This window comes from Leopardus geoffroyi, chromosome A1, assembly GCF_018350155.1.
Source record: "Leopardus geoffroyi isolate Oge1 chromosome A1, O.geoffroyi_Oge1_pat1.0, whole genome shotgun sequence".
NCBI lineage: Eukaryota > Metazoa > Chordata > Mammalia > Carnivora > Felidae > Leopardus > Leopardus geoffroyi.
In genome coordinates this window covers 118,353,563-118,374,600 of record NC_059326.1, presented here as the reverse complement: position 1 = coordinate 118,374,600, position 21,038 = coordinate 118,353,563, and the positions used below count along the sequence as shown (strand labels likewise).

Here is a 21,038-nt window from a genome sequence, read left to right as displayed (position 1 = left end):
GAATGCTTTGCTGAAGTTTGGTGTGGCTGTAGGAATGGGGGCTATGAAAGGTGGGCCATAGTCTGTAAGAATCAGACTATGATTTTATGTGTCCCTTTTCCCTCTGTCAGGGACAGAGGACACTGATCTTGACATACAGTGTGAGCAAAATAACCTTTTTTGTATTAAGGCCCTGAAATTTTAGGGCCCTTGGTTTCTACTGCATACCCTAGCCTATCCTGCGTGATACGGAAAAGATACAAATGCAGTTGACTGTGTAACAGACACACTCCCGGAACCGTGCCTACTAAATCCTCTCGTCTTGGTCAACAATTTCCAGGAGGTAGTGGTTTAGTGGTTTAGAGAAGCGAAGCTCTGAACTGCAGTCAACATCCAAATAGTTTTAACAGACTGGTGGAAAGATTCAAAGCGATACTCCTTTAGGCCATTGTGAGGGAGAGAATCATGATTCCTAAATCTGTATTTCCAGCTGGAATTCTCCTCATCTGTCAATAGACTAACCCACTGACGCCCTGGAGAGAATCCAGAGCAGGCTGTCTTTTCCTCACCCTCAGGCATTTCCCAGGTGAGTTGGATAGCTGGGGCTAACCTCAAACTGAGAACATTTGGGGTTATATCATCCACCCAGGTAGCCCTCACTCACAGGAGTTTATTATCTGTCCCTCAAGTCTCCATGGAGGGAGGGCTCAGGGTTAATGCTAGTCTGGTACACGTTATGAAGAATATCATTATTTTAATTAAAAAAAACCCACAAATGCTCTAAATCGTACTAGTAATAACAATGATGATTATTTGTTGAGTGCTTTCTAGGGGGGATATGCCAAACACTTTACATGTATCATTTTATTTACCCCATGCAACTTGAAGGTTGAAACTAGTAGCTCCTTTTCTACAAATGAAAACAAACAAACAAACAAACAAACAAACACCCCTAAAGCTTAGAGCAGTCCAATAACTTGCCTAAGGTCAGCTAGCCTAGAAACAGAAGAAGTTATGCAAACCTGGAAGCTGTTCTCTTAGACAGGGCACACTTGATTCCACCTCCTGGCCACAGTGTTCTATCTCTCAATCTCCCCACCCAAGACCTAAAACCCTGGAGTTTTCCTTGTCTTCGTTTTGTTGCCAGTGACCTGATTACATCATTTCTGGTCTCAAAACAACATTGCTCTAGTATATTCCCCAGGAGAATGAGGCCCTCAACACCTGCTTAGTTTCCTCCTGTGTTCAGAGTCTGAGAAACTGACTTAAGAAAAAACAAAACAAGGTAATCCACGGGGAAAGGAAAAAAAAAACCTGGATGGAGAGAAGTTATTTTCTTCTTTGATAACTGTACACGACTAACTAGTAACTAAGGAAAAGAAAACTGATCTAGGGGCTTGTAAGAGAATCTGAGGCGGAAATAGACACTGTGAGCCCAAGAAGGGGGTGGAACCAGAGGCTGCAGCCAGGAAACAAAGGACAGGAAACAGGATTTCTTTTTTCCAAAGTCCAGAACAAAGCTGACGAGGACTTTGGCAGGAAGAGGGACCACCATTTCATACTCACAGTGGAAAAAATACCATGCCCTCAAAATTAAAGATATTTGGGAAGGGATGAGTCATGGAGGAACGGTGATATATAATATTCACTTTCTGAGAATAGACACTTAATATTCCTGCTCAGCATTCTTTTCTGATTTGGCTACAGTCCTCGTGCCTCTCTATGAAAAGCCAGGGAAAGGTCTGGAAGACTCACCTTGCTCAGTTTGGGATGCTCAACCTGGAGAGCTAAGCTCTTTTCTCTTCTCTCTGTACCCTCTTTTATACACTGCCATCTCTCTTCCCAGAAAGCCTCTCCCACTGCTACTAGCATAGGTAATTCTTCATTTGTAGGTCATAGCTGAGATGTCTCTTCCTCTAAGGTGCTTTCTCTGACCCTCATTCTCCGGAAGTGAAAGCTAGCTGCCTGTCCAGGATCCATTCTCCCTTCTTTCGTATTAACAGTATTCTAATTTTGTTGGTGGTGAAGATCCAATTAAAAGGTACGTTTCCCAGCCTCCCTTGCAAGTGGGTGGCTATGTGACACAGTTCAAGCCAATGAGATGTGAAAAGAAGCTGTTAAATTGTACTTCTGGTTCCTTATAAGGGAAGGGCCAGTTCAACAGGCAAACAAGCTAGCCCTATTTGCACTTGGCCCCTCTTCCTGTTCCTGGGCCTCTGACATGGGAACAGCACTCCAACATCCTTGCACTAGGCGTGAAGTGTCAACGACCATATTGTAATGATGGTACATGAGAAAGCTGGAAGGAAACTAAGGCCCTGATGACATTGGTCTCTGAAGAGGCAAAGTAGAAAAATAAGTAACATCTAGATCCACAAAGCTAAGTATAAAACTTGCCTTTTCAACCTAAGCTGGTTTTGGTGCTACTTCATTCCCTGGACTGAGATTTTGCAGGAGACAATGGCAAAGCTTTGATGTGGAGGGTTCAATTAAAAGAGAGCACAGTGGGGCGCCTGGGTGGTGCAGTCGGTTAAGCATCCGACTTCAGCCAGGTCACGATCTCGCGGTCCGTGAGTTCGACCCCCGCGTCAGGCTCTGGGCTGATGGCTCGGAGCCTGGAGCCTATTTCCGATTCTGTGTCTCCCTCTCTCTCTGCACCTCCCCCGTTCATGCTCTGTCTCTCTCTGTCCCAAAAATAAATAAACGTTGAAAAAAAAAAAAAAGACAGCACAGTGACAAAAGTGTGAGGATTTTGAAGTTATTAACTACAATATTAGTAATATTACTACAATATTACAATAGTATTTGTACTTAACTACAATATTAGTACAATATTAGTAATTAACTACAATATTGTGATAATTAGTTATTAGTAGTTATTTGTAATTAACTACAATATTACTACAATATTAGTAATTAACGACAATATTGTGATGATAGTAATACTTGGTGAATATCTCCTTTATCTCTAGACTCTCAAAGTGATTAAGTAACTTCATGTACAACCAATCTCTCTGTTTAGTAACTCCCCAGGCTTTGAGCATACTGACTGCTCCGTGGGAGGACACTATCCAAATAAAAGGTTTGTCTTGTGTTTACTTGTGTGTATAGGAAAGAGCCAACTTGAAACTGTTTAGACTTGGTTCAATTTCTGGAAAATATTTTGTGGAAAATATTTTCAAGTGGTTACTTTGGTAGGAAAATGTTACCTGGATAAAACATTTGTCAAAATACGATCGCACATCGCACTTGCTCCCACTGACCATTTGATAAATCTGCAGAGACAGTGCACGGTTGTGGAAAGCACACATCATGGAAACCTCAATTAGTGAATGTGAAAGTGACCATCATCCACCGATTTACAAGCGGCCCCTGACTTGGTTTGGGCTCCCCACAGAGCAGACCAAGAAATAAGGGCTTCAGACCAAGTAGTTCATTTAGGAAGCACAGGGACACTGGGAAAGGGTTGGGGAGGTGATAGAGAAAAGGCAGGCAGTCAACAATGGGTGTGTTAGTAAGTCAGCAACTGCAGCAAGTGCCTGGGACTCAACCTTCCTAGGAAACTCTGGGCAACAGTATAAGTGGCACACCTCAGAAGTATCCCACGGTGGGGGTGGGGGGGCGCGGAGGCAGTGAGGAAGCTGGGCCACTTTCACATCAACTCCCATCAGTCATTGGTTCAGGCTATCCTCAGAAGGTGCATTCCCTGGCAGCTGCCGGAGCAGGGCAGAGGGGCCTTCTATGTCTGAAAAAAGCCTTTAGGCACAGGGGTGCAGATTCTGGCAACAAGAAGGGTGGAGAACACAAAAAAGTAGTACCGTCTAAAGGGCGTTGACAGTCAGTGCTCCAATCCCCTTCTAGTAAACTCAGACATCAATGTCGGATTTCATAGGTGACATAGAAATTTTTAGATGCACAAGGACAAACATTTTTGTTCTTCATAGTTATAAATGAGGTTTAAAGTTTCCTTCGACTTCATGCATGAGGTGCTGGGTTTTCCATTTGTGGAACTGATGTAATAAACAGATTGTAAAAGAAATCAAGTAAAACAAAGGTGATCCACGGGTCTGAAGAATACTGAGAACAGTAACTACACAGATGGTACACTCCTATGTAAAGGTAGTGTTTGGGAATCACCGATGGGTGTTTTACCAGTGGTAAAACGGAAACATAAAGCCAGGCTGCTGAGTGTTCAACAAACGCCTATTCTGTACCAAGCAGTTTTCTAGAATATAAGAGATGTAGAAGGCACGAACCCTGTTGCCAGTAGAGGCAGGAGTCGCAGCAGTAGTAATAGCAGCAGAGGTTACGGTAGCAGCAGCAGAACAGGATGAATGGCAGTGATGCCTGATGGGCGAGGCCCCGAGAGGGGGTGCCTCAGGCCCACCACCACCAGGGCTCTCGACTTCCCACAAGAAAAAATTCAAGAGCAAGCCATTTAGAGAAAGGGACAATGATTTGTTAAGTATAGGAGGGAGAAAGGAGCTCCTTCAGAGAGTAAGTAGTGGTCTCTCCTCCCAGATGAGACAGAGGACCACCCTTTGTCTCTAACGAAGCGTTTTACGACTTTTTTTTTTTTTTTAAACCAGGTAACTGTGCAGGGAGAGGCTAACTCTTTAATTTTGGGTTTATTTTTTATGTTGGGTGGGTAGTTTTTCCAACTGTCTTAAGGCTGTGCAGTTCCTCACATGGGACAATTTTAAGAATGGCCGAATTTTGTGGCTTTTATTGCCGGAGGGAGTCCGTGAGGTCTCGTGGTCTCCTATGGGTCAGATCTTGTGACTCTTTTTATGACTTGCTGACGTTCAGGCTAAGGGTCAGCCTGAAACCAACATGGCTTTACTTGGGTCAACTTGACTCCTGAGTCTCCTTTCCCTTCTGCACTAGTGGCAGCAGCAGCAGTAGCAATGGGAGCAGTAGTGGTAGGAGCAGCAGTAGTAACATCAGTGGTAGTATTAGCAGCGGTAGCAGGAGCAACAGTAGCGGCAGCAGTGGTGATGGGTAACAGCCAGCGAGGGTTTACGCTCGCCGGCCCCCTACTCGCCGTCCTCAGGAAAGCCATGCCAGCCTTGATAAAATTCATGAAACAATTAAAGGGCTCTCTGTCTATGCAGAGAATGAGACACAAGGTGATACTGGGAGATGGTGTCAGTGAGGTTTCTGAGAAGGGAAAAGAAGCCTTCGCTGCAGCATCAGCAAAGACAGAGCGAAGGGTTCCGGCCTGTCAGTGGTCACGGTCTGAGAACAAGGAAGGCACAGGCGGAGATTCTTCATCTACGGGCCCATCTCCTACTCCACCCAGGTCACAGAGCTGGGCTCAGCAGTTGGGGGCAGGAAGGACAGAGAGGAAGCTGCCCGGCTGCCCCCGAAATGTGCTGTCTTGAGAAGCTGCCGTCTTGTGTAAGACCACATAAGATCCAGATGGCAATTTTTGGATTTGTGACTTCCTATGCAGAAGTCACATTTTCCAGTACATCCTAATTCTATTTAGTGCGTGTGTGTGCAATGGCCAAATGTCGTTAACAATGGCCAGGCATGAAAATGAAGACAGTCATTAGGCCCGATGGGCTTAGCAGCTGCACCAGCTCTGTGTTCGTAGAGGGGAGGTGCGGTGTGCAGGAGCCCTGGCAGGGCTGCATCCAAGTGTCATGGGGCCTCCAGGGACCGTCACTCATCTGTAAGCACAAATCGGGACTGACAGCAACGTCACATTCAATCAAGGCCTAGTCTCACCCTCAGAGCCATAGACTTGCTACAGAAAATGCCCAAAAGGCTTCACTCAGCCAACAAATAGCTGCTTATTTGCATTAGAACTTGAATTTGTATGTTGTTTACTTCACTTAGGCACAGAGAAAGGAAGTGTATATAGTGTATGCTCACATAGTTCTCCGTCCTTCTGCTCTCAAACTGGGTCAGCTAAGACTAAACCAACCAGCCACGGGGCAGGCAGGGGTGAGTTGGCTTATCAATCAGACGGCCTGGGTCTGGATGTTGGTTCTGCCTCCCACTCTAGCACGAGGCCCGGGGACATCTGCTTAGTTTCCCAGAGCTTTGCTCTTTCTGTAAAATGGGCACAGTAGAAGCACCCACGTCATAGGACTCTCATGAGAACTCTATGAGGCAAATTTTTAATTTGGTGCCTGACATACAATAGGTGCTTAAGCAATGCAGGGTTATGACTAAGTATGCCTGATTTTTATTGTGGCAGTCTTTACTTAGACAGGAAGCTAACTGAATAAGGAGACATTACACTGAGGTGGCTCTGATGCCTGGTGGCAAGCAAGCAAACCAGACTCTAAGTAAGCATATGCCCCCAGGTTACGAAACCAAAACCTAAGGACGACCAATCACAGACAGCCAAGTAGGCTTTGAGCTGTGGCCAAACACCTTCCTCCCTTGGCTTCTGTACCTTCTCGAAGTCTTTCCCCGGCTCCAGTCAGCGGAGCTCTCACAACCACTTCCGGTTTGGAGCTGCCTGACTCCAATAGACTTTCACCCAAATAAATTCTCCAAGTTTTTAATATGCCTCATTTTCTCTTTTAACAGCACAAAGAGGAATTTACCCCAAAATGGGGACAGGATTTGCCCAGATGCAAGCCTTACAAGAAGAAAAAAGAAGAGAGAGGCGGGAGAAGGGAGTGAGGTTCTGAAATACCCAACACGAATGGAAGTTGGGAAAAAGAGAGCCTGTCACAAAAGTACTCATAAACAGAAATTAATCTGACTGACAGAGCATAACATTTAAAATAACTTGGTGGGGAAATGCATATGTTTATTCATAAATAAAAAGGGAAATGAGACAGAGGATAATTAAAATGTTTATGGTAAGTGGGAAAGGAAGTCATTCTGCTTTTGCAGGCAATATCAAAACACTAACGCTGATGGCAGTCTCCTGTGGGAGGACAGCCTTCTCTTGCTGCCACCAGAGAGCCATGGTCTCCCCTGGACCATGGTGGCAGCTTCTCAGCGGCCTCCTGCTTCCACTTGTGCCCTTGCACAAACTAGTCTCTGCCCAGCTGCCAAAGTTATCTTTTAAAAATATAAATTTGAGGGGCACCTGGGTGGCTTAGTCAGTTAAGCCTCTGACTTTGGCTCAGGTCTTGATTTCATGGTTCATGATTTTGAGCCCCACATTGGGCTCTGTGCTGACAGCGCGGAGCCTGCTTGGGATTCTCTCTCTCCCCTTTTCTCTGTCCCCGCTTCCCCCCACCCCACCCCGCTCAATAAAGAAATAAACTTAAAAATATATCTATAAATCAGATTATGTTACTGCTCTGCTTCCCATTCTCTCTAAGGGCTTTGCAACAGACTTAAAATAGAATCCATACTCCCTGCAATGGCTGAAAGGTCATGACCAGGTCTTTAAACACTTCTTTGGTCCCATCATACATCACTATCTCGCTGATGATTCTAAAACAGGCCAAGCTCTTTCCCAATGCAAGACCTTTCCCTCCCCCTGGACCACTTTTGCCCACATCTTCACCTGGCTGGCTTCCTATAGCATATGAGGCTCAGTTCAGACATCACCTCCTTGAAGAAGCCTTTCTCAACCACTCAACCAAATGTTAACTCTCCTGCCCTATTCTCTATCCTATTACTTTCTTTTATTCTCTTTCTAGCATTTTAATGCTAGGCGCTGTCACCTTCTACATTTCTTTATGCACTTAGGATCTGACCCCCACACATACTAGGATGGGAGCCTCTGGAAAGAGGGAACTTTTTCACCAATAAATCTCACGGAGTAGAGTGGCATCTAACACTGAGAAGAGATTTTTTGAATACATAAATAAATAAATATGTATTTCAGTCTCCTAAAACCCTCTCCCTCTCTACCTCCCAGTGACACAGAGCTATAAGCAAAAACTGTCCAAAGCCAGCCAGTTCTCTCTCTGTTGAAGATCTTACCAAGCTGACAGAGGGAAGGGGGCATAGCACATCTACACAGCGAGGGGTCTGACTTTGGGAAGATGAGCAGGGTTTTCTCCAGCAGAGGGAGATCTGCAGACTGGTGAGTGATGGGACCCTAGAGATATTCTCCTGCAGATCCCTGGGATCACATGGAGACCTGGGGCATTAAAGCATGGGACGGGGAGAGCTTCATGGTGGGCTCAGGGAGGCAGGACCCACATGCGGAAGCCCAGCTTGGGACTGTTCCTCCCTGAGAAGCATGCAAATGCAGGGTCAGCAGGTTACAGGTGCTCAGCTGTGTCTGGACAAGACCCAAGCATCTGTCTGTGGTGTCACCTACAGCGGTCTCTCCACTCCCTGGGCACTCTGTGAAACCTGGGAATGGAGGAGCTGGAATAACAACTGAAACTGAGTTTCCTGAAAGCCTCATGGAATGGGGGAGTACAGTTGGGTTTCTTTGGATTTTTTACAAAAATAACCAAGTAATGGGACATTTCAGACATATCTCAGTTGTGGAAGTAGATTACACTTGTCACAGCCACTTTTGTTTAGTAAGACATTGCAATGCCAGGCCTGACCTGGGCACTTTTCACACCTTACTCTCCCTTAAACCTCAAGACAAGGATACGAAGAAGGTGCTATTATCTATCTATCTATCTATCTATCTATCTATCTATCTATCTATCATCTCTCTATTTATCATCTATCATCTATTAATCATCTATCTATCATCTATCTATCCATCTATCATCTATCTATCCATCTATTATCTATCTACCTATCTTCTATCATTTATCTATCCATCTATCATCTATCTATCTATATCTATCTATCTATCTATCTATCTATCTATCTATCTATCCGCCTATCATCTATCTGTCTATCTATCTATCTATCTATCTATCATCTATCCACCAACAGATTTAGAAGCCGAGTTCCAGTGATGCTTGGCAGCCAGTTCCCAGTCTGCCTGGGGCCCGTGGCAGAGTGTGGTGCTCTCATGCTCCTCACACTTAGAGGTGGCTCCACTTTGTGATCAGCATCCCTGCCCTTACCCACTTTGACTGTGAGATCTGTGAAGAACCCCTGCTCCAAGACCAACCCCCGGCCTAGGTCATTCTGCATCAGCTCTTTGTCCTGCTGCTAGAAACAAGAAAGGGCTGCCAGCCTGACTGTGGAAGGGAACAGTCACAGCAGCCTTCTCTTGAAGGGGGAACAAGGTGTTCTGTCCTGCAGGGCCGCAGGGCAAGGGAAGGGGATATCGCTTTCCTCCAGAGGTTTGGGCAGGGATAGTTTTCACCCCGAAGAGGCTACAACAGCAAAGTGCTTAGGTAGACTGAGCTCGCTCTGACGTCCTCCTCTCTCCCCCATGCCTGCTGGAGGCACCCAAGGGGACATAAACACTGCCTGTTATTTCCTTTTCCTAGTCCACCCACTGCACGACATTAAGAGTTGTTTTCTTGCCTCAAAGACACAAAGATCTCTTCCTTGAATATCTGGAGACAGGTCAAGTGGTCTTAAGCACATTAGAAAAAACAGAATTGTCTGCACCCTCCTGGCAAGGAACAGTGGTCTATTATATAATACATCGTGTTTTCATGGTCGGGGCTTCCCATCTGCCCCCCTAACCACTCCTCCTCACTGTGCCCATCCCACCCCCTTATACACAGCCAGTTTAGTCCTACGGCCCAGGGTTTTTCCTGGGATTGAGAAAAGGTCCAGGGAAATGAGTTCATATGGGAGCATTTGAGACTTAATTATTTCATTCGTGGAAAGTGAGGGCAGGATGGGGGTGAGATGAGGAGCATAGTCTGAAAGGAAGAAGCCAAGGTGCCCGCGTGACTCAGTCAGTTAAACGTCCAACTCTTGCTTTCAGCTCAGGTCATGATCTCACGGTATGTGAGTTTCAGCCCCATGTCGGGCCCTGCATTGACAGCATGAAGCCTGCTTGGGATTCTCTCTCTCTCTCTCTCTCTCTCTGCCCCTCCCACACTCACTCTGTCTCTCTCTCAAAATAAATAAATACATTTTATTTATTGGGATTCTCTTTTATTGGAAAAGACTGTTTTGGACCCAGGAATGACTGCTTTGGTAGAAGTTAGGTCCATAAAGGCAGAGCAGCTAAGACCATCACAAATCGCTGTAAGTCACAATCCCACGCCTTTCCAGTTTTCATTCCTGAGACAAGGCCTGTACCCAGGGCCAGTGAGAGGGATGGGCATGGGATAGGATGGGGAACAGGCAGACCGGGAGGGGCATTTGGCTGAGCTTCTAGGGCAGAAGGGGGCCTCCAATTCAGATGCTTGGAGGTTCGAGGCATTTACATATTCTTGCCGGGCTCAGTCAACCAGAGCTTATAGTCAGGGCACCCACAGCCTGGGAGACCAGGAAAAGGCTGCTCAGTTCTCACGCTGCTGCAAGAAGCTGGAGAGGGTGGGGTGTGTAGCTGACCGACAGTCCCTCTACTCCCTCCGTAGGTCTGTGCCCAGTCCAATGCTTTCCAGAACTGCTCCCAGCAATGACTCTGCACAGCAGAGTCCTAGTGCACGATTCCTCTAACTCTGGCTTGAGAACTCTCCACTGGCCTGGCTGAAAGTTTCTTAGAACCACTCCACAGTCAGAGACTCTTCCTGACCATCTTTCCTCCCTAGGTCTCTTTTAAACTTAAAAAAAAAAAAAAAAAAGTACATTTATTTATTTTGAGACGGGGGGTGGGGGGGCAGGTAGAGAGGAGAGAGAGAATTCCAGAAAGGCTCCATGCTGTCAGCATAGAGCCGGATGCAGGGCTCAAACTCATGAACTGTGAGATCATGACCTGAGCTGAAATCAAGAGCCGGACACTTAACCGACCAAGCCATCCAGGTGCACCCTACGTCTCTTTAAATAGATATCAGACACACAAAAGGTCTGAAGACTCCCCCTGCCCACTCCTGCTCCCTCCATTTTCCACAAATAAATGTTGTGAACTTCATCACATCTTGGCATCTGCTTCTAGAACCCAGTCTAGCACAGGAATGGTTGGAGAAAGCAGGCGGAAAGATGGGGCTGCGGAACTGCCTCACTCACCACCAGGAATGCAAGGAGGACACCATCCTGAATAGAATACGGGGCACAGAGTGTCTGGCATAAGGTGACAACCTCACTGCTGAAGTTTCACTGGTGGTGGCCTGGGGCAGCATCCCGGTGGAAGGGAACAGCCTGATGGGAGTGGTAAGAAGTGGGCATTTGCACGATATGGGAGAGCAGTGTGGCTGATGTCTACAAGGGTAGCAGAGTTAGCTGGTTATTGTTAAATTGTCTTGAAGCTCTGCCAGCAGGGAGAAACTGAGGGTCATTAACAAACTGTTAAACAAACAGTTAAAGGCTAAGTATGACAGCCAGAGGGCTTATCTGGTAGCTTACAAAGAGGCCCTTATTTCCTGGAGTAGAGAAGCTAACCTAGCAGAGGAACCAAAGCAGAACTTGATTGTTGGGAGTTTCAGAGTTGCAGAGACACGTACAAGCTCAGCCCGGACTTACTGTTATGCTGAGGTCAAAGCCCTGGCTGGAAACCCTGAAACATCGGATGGGAACATCTGGGTAGATGCTCTGGTCTTGTTCACACCCACGGGGAGGCCTCCCTCTCCCATGAGGTGCCTCTGCAGAGGTAGCCCACTTCTTCCTGGTTAGAGTTAGCCCTTGCCAGTGCTGGACGGTGCTGTAGAGGCCTCTCCCCAAAAACACCTCATGGAGCTGCCCTCACTTCCCAATAAGCAGGATTAAACTCCAGGACATGCTGGGCTTCTTAAGGGAGAAAGCGATTATACAATGAGAGCAGTAAGAATTAGCTAGCCTGCATCACCTGCAGCTAGAGAAGGCCCTCAGGGGTTATATTTGAGGGGTCTTGAGCAAGGAGCAAGAACGTAAGACTCAAAATACTTTGACTTAGAGGCACCTTCCTGGGACATGGGATTTAATGTGTGAAGGAGGGACACATGGGTGGCTCAGTCAGTTTAAACATCTGCCTCTTGGTCTCGGCTCAGGTCACGAGCTCACAGTTTATGAGCGTAAGCCCCACATCAGGTTCTGTGCTGACAGAGTGGAAACTGCTTGGGATTCTCTCTCACACGTGTGCACACACTCTCTCTCTCTCTCTCTCTCTCTCTCTCTCTCTCTCTGCCTCTCCCCTGCTTGTACACTGTCTCTCTCTCAAAAAAAAAAAAAAATGTGTGAAGGAACCCAGTTTGAGGCAAACTTGCTGTTAGGGTAGCTATGACAATCTTCATTGACCCTCCTCCTCCTAGTACTTACTCATGTTCTTTTTTATAATCCCCTCCCACTGAGTTTAGGTTGGATTTATGGACTCATTTGTACCACACAGAATATGGCAGAATTGGGGCACCTGGGTGGCTCAGTCAGTTGAGTGTCTGACTTCAGCTCAGGTCATGATCTCCAGGTTCATGAGTTCGAGCCCCGTGTCGGGCTCTGTGCTGACAGCTCAGAGCCTGGAGCCTGCTTGGGATTCTGTGTCTCCCTCTCTCTCTCTGCCCCTCCTCTGCTCATGCTCTCTCTCTCAAATAAATAAACATTAAAGGAAAGTTTAGCATATGGCAGAAGTGATAGGATGTCACTTTCGTGATTAGATTGACTTGGAAGTTTTGGGCTTTCTAACTCTTCTCTTTCTCTCACAGAGTCCAGCCACCATGTAAAGAAGTTCAGACTGTCCTGCAGGAGAAGCCACGTGGAGAAGAAAGGTCCTGGAGGATGAGAGGCCACGTGGAAGAGAACTGAGGCATCCCAGCCAGCACCATGTGCCAGCCACGTGAATGAGCCTTCTTGGAAGCCCTCCTGACCCCAGTCAAGGCTTCAGACCACACAACCCTGGCTGACGCCTTGACTACAACCCCATGAGGATCCTTGAACCAGAACCACCCAGCTAAGCTGCTTCCACCCTGGCCCACAGAAAGCATGACATCATTTATATTTGTTGTTTGAAGCCACCAGGTTTTGGGAAATTTGTCCACAGCGACAGACAACTAATCTACAGATCTCAGAAGCCTGGGGGAAATGACGGTCCACAGTGAACACAGTGCTTTTCTCTGAAACGGGGTCGAGGGAGACCAGACGGATCTGGAGAATGGCTGCAGACTACCGTAACTCAAGCGGGTGGCAGCCCTGGCTGTGTGTGCTGCACTGAAGGTGCTGTTTTTGCTACAGAAGATTAATAAGGCCAAGGTACACAGCATGTGGCTCTTGCTTTGGTGAATGTGTCTTCTATGTTCATTAGAAAAGAGGATCCGAAAAAAAAAAAAAAGTGATTAAAGCCAACACGTACCGCTCCGGGGGAAAAAAAAAAAGGATCAGAAACAGTCCACATTATCATGAAACTGACAACATTTATAGTTCTGCTTCCATGCTCTTTTAACTGTCTCACCTTCTGTCATATACAGTTCAGCGAGCTGGATCACCTGGACATCCCACAGGGCATCACGCCGATCCGCTAGACTGATGGCATCAGGCTGATCAGACAGGATGAGGAAGAGGTGGCCACACACTGGAAGGCTTGATAAGACAGGGCAGCCAACAGGGTGGGATAAAAATGCTGTGAAGGTTCAGAGACCAACCACCCCACTGCAAAGTGTTTAGGGGTCGAATGGCCAGAGGTGTGCCAAAGTTCTCCCTCTAAGGTATAAGACAAATTGCTAAAACACCCAGGGGAGAATCATAACGCAGTCCAGGGATTCTGGGACAAGGCCATGCAATTTGTAGCAGACAAGCATACACCTTTGGGCAAAGAACGTGGTGAGCCCTGGTAGAGATAGAACGCTTGACCATCGGGAACAAAGTGATCATGTGTCTGTAACTGCCTATTATGAGCTGGGTTCTGCCACATCCACCAAGTCACAAAGTTGGGTGGGACCAGCAGCTGTATGGCTGTTGAAAATGGTGTATTTGCGATCAAGCTGCAAGGACAGATAGTCCAGACTTCCAGGTAGCCTCTCACAGTGGCACAAACGTCCCTGCACCTATGCCATGGTGGGTGTCCTTAAGATCAGCTGAAGGAGGATGAAAAAGCCGTAGCTTGGTTTACAGATAGGTTGGTCTGGTTGCCCAATATAAGGCAAAAATGAATGGCAGCTATATTACAGCCACATTCAAGAATGGTCTAGCTGGAATGAATGGGATGGACGTGAAAAATCTTACCAGTGGATGGAGCTGCAAATGATGCATGGTCTGAGGTGAGAATTTATAGAGATTTATGGCCAGAGGCCATCAGGTCATTGGATGAGGAGGCTGGAAGAAAAAGGACACCTCAGTGGAATGGGGCAAGGACTCTAGGGTCTGCATGGCCTTGAAAAAGTGAATTGAGACAAAGACCAGAACGGCATTGCCTAAAAAAAGAACAAGAATTCTGAATTTTCTGTTGTCACCCTAGAAAAGGATTAACACTCCAAAATGAGAGAAGAGGGAAAATGGGAGTAGAAGCCTTCTTGGCTTCCTTTGCTGGTATCTTCTCACATCTTGGACCTCTGAATAAGCAACCATGGTGCCCTTGGATACTTCCATTCCTTATTAAATTAACTTCCTAGAGACTCTCATGGAGTCTTGTGGCTTAAAATAATATCTACATGCTGATGGCTTTCAAATTTATATATCAGTTTGTCAAAATTAAAAACTTTTGGGGGTGCCTGGCTGGCTCAGTTGGCGGAACATGGAACTCATGATCTTGGGGTTGTGGGTTTGAACCCCACGTTGGGTGTTCAGATTACAGAAAATAAAATCTTTTAAAAAATTAAAAACTTTTTTGTTTCAGAGGGCATCCTTAAGAAAGTAAAAGACAACCCAAAGAACAGAGAAAATATTTGTGAATCATATACCAGACAGGGATTTGTATCCAAAATATATAAAGAACCCTTAGCACTCAACAGTAAATAGACAAATAGCCCAATTAAAAATGGGCAAAGAGCTTGGAAAGACATTTTTCTGAAAATGAAAGACATTTTTCTAAAAATGATATCAAGTGGCCAAGAAGCACATGAAAAATGTTCATCATCATTAGTCTTCCAGGAAATGCAAACCAAAAACCTCATGCCCACTAGAATGACTATACGCAAAAAGACAGTAACAAGGGTTATACAATATCTGGAGAAACCAGAATCCTCATACTTTGCTAGTGGGAGTGTAAATTGGTACAGCTGCTTTGGATGATGGTTTTGAAGTTCCTCAAAATATTAAACAGAGAGTTACCCTATAACCTAGCATTCCTCTCCTAAGCACGTACTCAAGAGAGCTGAAAATACGCATTCACACAACAACTTTCTCATAAGTGTCCAGCATTATGTAGCAATAGCAGCATTATTGCTACAGCCAAAAAGCAGAAACAATCCAAAAGTCCATCAGCTGATGAATGGATCAACAAAATACGGTGTATCCATGCAATGAAATCTTATTCTTCCATAAAAAAGGAATAACGTGCTGATACTCGTGGATGGACTTGGAACACATTACACTAAGTCTAAGAAGCCAGACACCAAAGGCTATCTATTGTAGAATTCCATGTTTATAAAATGTCCAGGCTAAGCAAATACATAGCGAGAGAAAGTAGATTAATGACTGCCAAGGGCTTGAGAGGAGAGAGAAATGGGGACTGATTGCTAAAGGGCACGGGGTTTCTTTTTGGGGGCTGATGAAAATGTTCCAAAATTAGATAGTGGTGATGGGTGCACAACCATGTGAATATATGAAAATCCACCAAATTCTATACTCGAGCCAGGTGAATTTCACGGTATGTGAATTACATCTCATTAATGCTGTTACCAAAGAATGCGAAGAGATCATAGAAACGAGAAAGAATAATTACAGGTCAGTAAATGCTGACCTCTCTCCTAAACTCCAGACTGGTGTAGCCCAGACTGGCTATTTGACATTTCCTCTTGGATGCCTCAAACTTGACATGCCCCAAACTGAACTCACTGATCTCAGCATCTTCCTGCATTTGTTCTCCATAGCTTTCCTTGTCTCAATAAACGCCAACCCCGTGCCTCCAGTTGCTGGGGCCCCCCAAATGGGAGCCATCCTTGAATCTTTTCTTTCTTCACACCCTCCGTCCCACCCATCAGCAAGCCCTATTCTCCCTTTAAGGTATTTGCAGAATTGGAGCACTTCTCCTTACACGCCTATCGGTCTGCTCCACACACTGCCAGCTCTTGCTAGCCTCCAAAGTGGTCTTCCTGCTTCTACCCTTGCCCCATTGTGGGCTGAATTGTGTTCTCTCCAAGTTCATGTGTAGAAGCTCTAACAACCCCAGTACCTCAGAATGTGAGTACACACACATATATACATTTTTTTTTTTGAGAGAGAGAAAGAGAGAGAGAGCAGGCAAGAGAGAGAGAGAGACAGAGAGAGAGAGAGACAGAAACAGTGGAGGAGGGAGAGAGAGAGAGAGAGAGGGAGAGAATCCCAAGCAGGTTCTGCACTGTCAGAATAGAGCCTGATGCAGGGCTGGAACTCACAAACCGTGAGATCATAACCTGAGCCGAAATCAAGAGTCGGATGCTTAACTGAGCCACCCAGGCACTCTCAGGATGTGAGTATATCTAGAGATAGGGCCCTGAAAGAGATAATAAAGTTAACATGAAGCCATCAGGATGGGCTCTGATTCAATCTAATTGATATCTTCACCAAGAAGAAGTGACATTTGGACACACAGAAACCAAACATTTGTGTGCACAGAGACCATGTGAAGACACATGAGGAAGGCCTTGGAAAAATCCCCAAAACTACCGACATCTTGATCTTGGGCTTCCAGAACTGTGAGAAAATCCCCTTCTGTTGTTCCAGCCACCCAGTCTGTGGTATTTTGTCACGGCCTGCCCTAGGAGACGAGCCAACACCCTCTGCAGCCCATTTTTCACACAGTGGCCAGAGTGATCTCTTGAAATCATATCACCTCTCTGCTCGACACTCCCCTATGCTGCCCATTTGACTCCAATTGAGAGTCAAAGTCATCACGTAGCCTGGAAGATGCCACTCTCCTTCTGACCTCATCTCTTCCCGGGGGCTGCCAGGCTGCACAACCCCAAAGGGCATCGCACACAACTTCCTGCCTCCCTCCTGGCCCCTTACTGTGCTTGAGCCCCACTGATGTCTTAGAAGTTTCTCCAACACACCAGCTGCCCTCCTGCTTTGTCGTTTTTGAATGCTGCCCTCTGTGCCCCAAATGCTCTTCTGCCACGTCCACGCATCTCACTTCCTCACTCCCTAGAGGACAGCCCCAACCGTTTAGTCTGAAATGGCTGCACCCTCCCCTGGGCTTCGTACCTCCCTGCACATGGTTTCATTTATCTTTTAGCATTTATTATCACCTGACACACGGTCACAGTTCACTGTTTACTTGGATATGGTTTCTTTCCCTCAACTGGAGGGACCAGTTTTGAAGTCAGGGACCTAATTTTGTTCTATCCTCAGTGCCTAAGACAGTGCCTGGCACAAAGAAGCTCCAAAAATGATAGATTTCTTTTTTAATAAAGGAGAAGGTGAAGGACTGGAGGATATTTGAGTTACCTTTAGGACTGATCGCTTTTTTTTTTTTTTTACTGTTTATTTTTATTTTTGAGAGAGAGAGAGAGAGAGAGAGAGCAGGGGAGGGGCAGAGAGAGGGGTGGACAGAAGATCTGAAGCCGGCCATGCACTGACAGCAGCAGCTCCATGTGAGGCTTGAAGTCATGAAATGCAAGATCATGACCAGAGCTGAAGTCAGACTCTTAACCAACTGAGCCACCCAGGCGCCCTGATCACTTTTTTGCTTGCTAAAAGGCTCAGAACCAAACCTGTGTGCTGCCTTTTACTAATGGTATACCAAAGAATTCATGCAAAAAAATTCTACCTGGTTTTGTCTGTTTCCCTTCCTTTACTTTCCCTTTGTTTTCATTCCTCTTGCTGAGATACACTGTGTACATTTTAGTAATCTGTCTCAAGTTTTGAAACAACACCAAGTTTAATAAAATGAAATTTAAAACAAATTTTAAAAACATCTCCAGTTTCTGGCCTTCTGGGATAGCTGTTTGATCTCTGGCTCTCATGGGGGTGGTAGAAAGACATTCTGAGCATTCCCAGTCTGTACTGCTGGGTGGACATAGGTTTCTCTTGTCTCCAGAGTTCCTAGGGGAATTCTTCTGAAGATCTATAAATTTTCCAGGGATCAGCAGCTGCAGAGGAAGAAAAGGGACCCTCTTGAAGGCCTCAGGGGCAAAGAGTATGGAAAAACTAGGCTTTGAGGGAGGAAAGGGCATCTTCTCAGCCTCTGAGATGTTGGGCCAAAGTTGAAAGGAGAGCTTTTAAATTTGCCTGCCCCGAAGGGCACAAGGGCAGTTTCTGGGTTAACTGCCTGGGTGCTAGCGAACACAGGAACAGACTGGCCATTGTCTGGCCGGCTAGGTTCCTTAGAGAATGGCTCTGCACTGGCCCTTAAGGGACTCACACTGCTCACACTGACCGCCGGGAGAGGGGACACAGGGGTGAGGGCTCCATGGGGCTAGCAGCAAAGCCTGCCCTAAAACACTGCACAGACACGTGGACTGCACTCCTCTGCTCCCTTGAGGTCAGACGTTGCAGGCTAAGGCCAGGGCTGAGGCATCTGACATTTGGGATACAAGTTCCCAATCTCTCTGCTCACACCGTCCTGTCCCAAGACTGCCATGAGGAGTCAAAAGCCACATAAGTCTAGAAGCAGCTTCTTCTCCGGGAGTAGGTCGCTAACTACAAGCAGCCCCTTTGCCAAAGAACTGTATAGTGTCGACAGTTTTCAGAAAGTCCACACATCCCATTTCACCCTCCCAAGCTTTGTCACAGTCAAGGTGAGGAGTCTTAGTGTTTTTCCATCACAATTTCTTGGACTCAGACTCAATGTGGCTTCAGATTACATCGCTTTTCTACTTTCTTTGCTTCTTTGTGTTCTGTTGGCCAACACTTCTCTGAGTTGCTGAGGGAAGCATAGTTGAGTCAGGGAAAAAATATCTGGGGTGTGCAAGATAGAAGTACAACTTTTATCGTTGCAGAGCAGTGGCATTCCAAGCATCAGGATGTGTCGGAATCATTTATGCAGTAGCTCTCTAACGTAAATGTATTCAAGACTGGAGGTTAAAGGCACTTGTTAAATATGAAGCCATCCTGGGGCGCCTGGGTGGCTCGGTCGGTTAAGCACCCGACTTTGGCTCAGGTCATGATCTCACGGTTCATGAGTTCGAGCCCCATGTCTGGTTGTGTGCTGACAGCTCAGAGCCTGGAGCCTGTTTTGGATTCTGTGTCTCCCTCTTTCTCTGCTCGTCCTCTGCTTGCACTCTGACTCTCTCTCTCAAAAATGAATAAACATTAAAAAAAAAAATGAAGCCGTCCAATGAGAAAGAATAAAATCCTGCCATTTGCAGCAACGTGGATGGAATTGGAAGGTATTATGCTGAGCAAAATAAGTCAGTCAGAGAAGGACAGATATCATATGTTTTCACTCATCTGTGGATCTTGAGAAACTGAACAGAAGACCATGGGGGAAGGGAAGCGGAAAAAAAATAGATACAAACAGAGAGGGAAGGAGGCAAACCACAAGAGACTCTTAAATACAGAGAACAAACTGAGGGTGGATGTGGGGGTGGGGGAGAGGGGAAAGTGGGTGATGGGCATTGAGAACGGCATTTGTTGGGATGAGCACTGGCTGTTGTATGTAAGCCAATCTGACAATAATTATATTCATAAAAAATAAAAATAAAAAAATAAAGCCATCCATAGGGAAATAAATCAGATAGACAAATACTGTATGATTCCACTTATATGTGGAATCTAAACAAAACCAAACCAGTGAACAAACAAAACAAAACAAAAACAAAAACAAACGCATAGATACAGAGAACAGATTGGTGGTTGCCAAAGGGGAGGGTGAATGATGGTGGCCAAATGGATGAGGGGAGGTTAGGGGTATAGACTTCTAGTTATAAAATAAGTCATGGGATATCATGTACACCATGGTGACTATAGTCAGTAATATTGGACCCCAAATTTGAAAGGTGCTAAGAAAGTAAATCTTAAAACTTCTCATCACAAGAAAAAAATTTTTTGGTAACTTTGGGGATAGATGGTAACGAGACATATTGTGGTGGTCAATGTATACAAATATGGAATCATGAAAGTAACACAATGTGGAATGTCAAGGACACTTCAGTCAAAACAACCTGAGGCCTCAATATTCTAGAGCTGTCTATTTCATGAGTCTGGGGTGGAGCCAAGGAACCTGCATTTAAAAATTTTTTCTAATGTTTACTTATTTTTTTTGAGAGAGTGAGCGCAAGCGGGGCAGAGAGAGAGAGAGAGAGAGAGAGAGAGAGAGGAAGACACAGAATCCAAAGCAGGCTTTAGGCTCTGAGGTGTCAGTATAGAGCCCGACGCGGGGCTCAAAGTCACAGACCATGAGATCGTGACCCGAGCCGAAGTCGAACGTTTAACTGACTGAGCCACCCAGGTGCCCCGGAACCTGCATTTTTAAACAAGCACTCCAGGTGATTGGATTCAGGCGACCTATAGACCACAGCGTGAGAAGTCCTGATGATACAGGTGTCTGGGTCTATCCTTCCAGAACCTGCAGGCCTGTGGGTGTTCCTACTCCATAGAGGAATCTAGCACACAGGTAAGTGTGGGACCCACCGTCACAGAAATGATTTCATTCAGAAAAAAAGTAAGCCAGACTTCCACTTTTCAGGTCCCTTCCCCCAGGGGCCCTAATCACTACCTGAGAATCAAGGCACACAGCTGCTGGCACAGAAACCCTGGAGAAAAACTGACATGTGCCCCAGCAGTTGAGATCCTCAAGCAAACATAACTACATATATGGAAAGCACGATTGTAATCATTTTACAGAGTTTTCCCTCTCTTTTCCTGGGAATCCCCAAGGTGAAAGTGGCCACCTGGAGCTACCCAAGTGGCCGGGAGACTGTCCTGCTCTGTGTTATTTGGGAGCAAGGGACACTGGGGCTGCAGCTGTATCCATCAATCACTCGGGAGCCGGCGTGGCTGTCATGCCTCCTGAACGGATGCTTATTTCCACCAGATGGGCCAGGAGCTACAGATTGCTGCAGCTGCCCCAGAGATAGGGTTCTGCTGGTGGGGCTGTCTGCACCTGGAGGGAA

The 21,038-nt window shown here is 46.1% G+C and overlaps 2 long non-coding RNA genes across 4 annotated transcripts in view; one reads left to right on the top strand and one right to left on the bottom strand.

Moving 5' to 3' along the window:
* The first annotated feature begins 418 nt into the window (after positions 1–418).
* On the top strand, positions 419–6,774 carry LOC123605419. The gene is made up of 2 exons (XR_006715766.1): positions 419–565; positions 6,526–6,774. It is a non-coding gene; the product is annotated as an uncharacterized LOC123605419 (long non-coding RNA).
* A 10,827-nt stretch (positions 6,775–17,601) lies between these two features.
* Positions 17,602–21,038, bottom strand: part of LOC123605408 — a 32,425-nt gene continuing 28,988 nt past the window's right edge. For 2 of the 3 annotated variants that reach the window (XR_006715760.1, XR_006715754.1), the window contains exon 7: positions 17,602–18,074. This is a non-coding gene — a long non-coding RNA (uncharacterized LOC123605408). The remainder of the gene's footprint in view (positions 18,075–21,038) is intronic. The other variant, XR_006715758.1, reaches the window with a different exon arrangement.